At 36.3% G+C, this 3,942-nt stretch overlaps 1 long non-coding RNA gene across 1 annotated transcript; it reads left to right on the top strand.

Moving 5' to 3' along the window:
• Nucleotides 1–1,910, top strand: LOC136748902 (uncharacterized). Its single transcript, XR_010816723.1, has 2 exons — nucleotides 1–1,187; nucleotides 1,633–1,910. It is a non-coding gene; the product is annotated as an uncharacterized LOC136748902 (long non-coding RNA).
• Nucleotides 1,911–3,942: the final 2,032 nt, after the last annotated feature.

Below are 3,942 nucleotides of genomic sequence, written 5' to 3'. Positions count from 1 at the left end.
TACACAAACACACACACACATACAAGCAAACACACACACATATTCACACAAACAAACATACACACACACAAACACACACGCACACACAAACATACACACGCACACGCACACACACACACACAAACATACACACATACACATACACACACACACACACACACAAAGTGCTCTCTAGGGTCCACTCGTCAGAAATATAGATTCGAGTTGTTCACAGCACAGGCAGGTGAAATATTATAAGTCAAGGTGCAGACAGAATTCAAAGGGAAACGATGTCCCTATTCTAAAGCACCCATCTGTGCTGTCTTTCATGTGTGTACAGCCTGAAACTGTATAGTGTATATTGTTTGTATTTGTAATAGTCAATGTCGGACATTAAATTTGTTTGTTTATAGTATTTTTCGTATTATTATTAATTTCTTAGCAGACGCCTTTGTCCAGGGCGACTTACAAAATATAAGAGCAATAGTAGAATACAGCTGGTGCATTTACTATGGATATTAAATTACAGAAAAAAATACATAAACGCACACAAAACACAGTACATAAATAAAACCGTTTAACTTTTGAATACGCGCATTTAAAGAAGAGGAAATATCCCGTGTACATAAACTGTGACGGTTGAGTATCCTTCCCCACGAAACAAAGTGGAAGCTGGTTACTAATTGCTGAGGTTGGGAAATTGCAGGTGAAAATGTGTGCGCCCATATGGCCGTCCTGTGTCTGCTGTTCAAGATCAAAGCGCCAAAATATAGGTCAGGTTTGCAAAGTTTCTCTAGAGAACCATAGCGGCCCGAGCAGGAGTGCACCAGCAGGAACCCGAGTGGTTAAACGTTGCCTTATTCTGGGGGGTGATTTCTCGTAAATGCAAAGGCACTGTGAAGGGGAGGGGGTATGCGTGCAGCATGGTGGATTTGTTGCGGATGGTCGATATTGTTGCTATGTGATAGGTGCATTCTGTTTCACTAAGGAAGTTATTGTCCTATAAATTGGGTTGGTGCTGAGGTCTCAAATAATTTCGATCCCCGTCCCACTGAGAGCCTGCCGGCCGGACCATGATGCCCCGGGACAGGACTGCGATCCAGGTGATCACTGTGCAACCAGCGGTGTCCACCTACCTGTGCTGGTCCATCTTCAGCATACTGATCTGCACACCTCTTGGGGCTTTCGCAATGCAGCAGTCCAGAAAGGTACATGACCCCCCCAGAAACGGGATAACGATGCTCTCTTTTAAACAAACGTGTTTGAAACAATTATATTGATTTATTTATTGATTTATTAGCAGATGCCCTTGTCCAGGGCGACTTACAAAATTTAACAGCAATACATATATATATATATATATATATATATATATATATATATATATATATATATATATATATATATATATATATATATATATATATATAACAATGATTAGTTATAAAGGTTTGCTGATTACAAAATTGTAACCCTGTTCGATGAATTTGTAGCATTCAATATTTTATTTTGTGTGTGTACATATACAAATTAGAGACCCACACAAACATAAATATATACGGGGTAAAATAAATAGATTTGATTCGATTTTGTTATAGTGACAAACGATGCTATTGTACTTCTTTAATGATCTATTGTTATAATATATTGCAGGTGAAGCAGAAGCTGGCGGTGGGGGACGTGCAGGCGGCGCAGGACTCCTCCTCCAGCGCCCTGATTCTCAACGTGCTGACCCTGGTGATTGGGGTGCCATTGAACGCCGTTGTCATATATTTCTACATGTGGGACAGAAAGCACATGTTTCATACGACTTTCCATTAGTCTTCAAGTTCAATTTTCCTTTACGTGAATTACGTTATTATTGCATAATGTTTTGTACTATTTGCGAAGACCTAAAAAAATAAACAATAAACTGACAATTTAAAAATGCATTTTCTCTTAATTAATAGTTTATGTAAGGTTGTATTAGTTTCATGAGGTTATACGCATGTGATAGTTAACCTATTGATTTCCAGTGGGATAGTGGATTCAAAACCAGGATGTCAAAGCACACAGTTTCAATAGACAACAGCAGAAATAGCAGTCATAATCAATAGGAAGTCTGATTTTCTCTGACTGTAAATTAAACGGCACATTGCCTGTTCTTGTCCTTTTGACCACACAAAGGAAGAGATGTTTTTTCAAATAAATACACATTATACACTTTTTTTTTTAATAGGATCAATGAGATTACTGGTGTTTTCGATCAATTCTAAAAATCAACAATTATCGACCACACTGTATGAAAGTTATGGTTTACCAATTGAGTAAAAACACATACAACCATAGTTTCACAACTTTTGAAAAGTTGTAAACAGTTTGTAAAATGAACCTTTACAAATGGTTTACAACGGCTTTAAACCGGTTCTTTTAAGTCAATTTGGACATCTGATTTACACATTAGTAAAATATTGCTTTACAATTTGTGTAAGAATTAAGAATTAACGGATGTACTGCTTACTTGGATTTACTAACAGCATGTAAACGTATTCTAACCTACATTACAGTTTACAAGATTGCAAAGTTGTTTTTGTAATGGTTAAATTGTATTTCAAATACACTTAATTCGCGTTCAAATATACAACCAAATATACAAATTAAACAGCTTACTTAAAAAAAAGCGAAAACATTTATTTGGTTTGCTTTTCATTCATCCGAATTAGCCAACCATGAAAATACGCTAAATCTTGGTTTTGCACTTCCTTTTCTTTCTTTTCTTTTTAAATAAGCAATTAGAGACCCTTTGTAAATGACATTGGCATTTCTTAACACAAAAAAAGGGAAATCAATCAATCAAAGCGTACACTTCTTGGCAATATTCATTTTCAATTTTGTGTGTGTAGTTTTTTTTTGTTTCTCTTAAAATAATACTTTGTATCAGGCACGTGCACCGATAGACTCCAGGGGGGGTTGAGCCCCTGACTTTCCCTGTGACTCTAAGAGCCCCCGTCAGTGCCCCCCCCGAGGTGTAGGGTGCCCCTTATTTGTTTGCACTTCTGGGTCACGATTATGTGTGCAATTAATTATATGTAATTGCATCAAACTATATATATATATATATATATATATATATATATATATATATATATATATATATGATCATTTAAAACAACTATCCCTTTTTGTTTCCTATTGTTGTCTGATCTCTTAATGCTAGGTGCACACAACACGATTTTAGCTCCGATTTGCCTGTCGTAGACACATTTTTGAGGTCTGCGACAAAACCCTCAGATCGTAGCCAAATCGGTGCTCCCTCCCGTCACCAACGCCCGTTAAGTGTGAGCAGTTCAGAGACGCGACTGACGCAGACGCCCGGTATGTGTTTGAAATGATCATACAAAAAGGCCAGCTGCTAATCTCGTGATCACGACATAAATTACCTGCCGTTACCCCGTGATGACGACATAACGGGCTGTGATGTCCTGATGACGAGATAACGTTATCTCTCGCTATCAGAGAAAACGGAAGTGTTGTCATTTTCATGGGACAGTGCTGTGTCAACACATTCGGTTTTATTTTCAACAGGGCCAATACAGAAAGAAATTGTTTTATGCATTTCAATAATGTTGTGTGTTGTGTTCTTACATATGATTTATTTTTATGTTTTAAAAATTATTTTCGATTTTTGTTTAAATCATAAGTATAACAATGTTGTACGTTTTTATTTTTGAAATTGTAAAACACTCGAACAATACAATGCTAATATTAATGCTAATCGTGTTATTATGTATGTATTTATGTATTTATTCCTTAGCAGACACCCTTATCCAGGGTGACTTACGATATAATGCTACATTTATTTAGGTACCATAGTCGATAATGTTTTCTTCTTCAGAGGTATTATTTGTGAATATATTTCAATTTAAACTCAAGACAATATTGTGTACGACACAAAATACATATCTAAATCTAAATTGCATTTCC

This window comes from Amia ocellicauda, chromosome 1 (genome assembly GCF_036373705.1).
Source record: "Amia ocellicauda isolate fAmiCal2 chromosome 1, fAmiCal2.hap1, whole genome shotgun sequence".
Taxonomy (NCBI): domain Eukaryota; kingdom Metazoa; phylum Chordata; class Actinopteri; order Amiiformes; family Amiidae; genus Amia; species Amia ocellicauda.
Note: the sequence above shows the minus strand (reverse complement) of the source record. Positions and strands in the feature narration are given on the sequence as shown.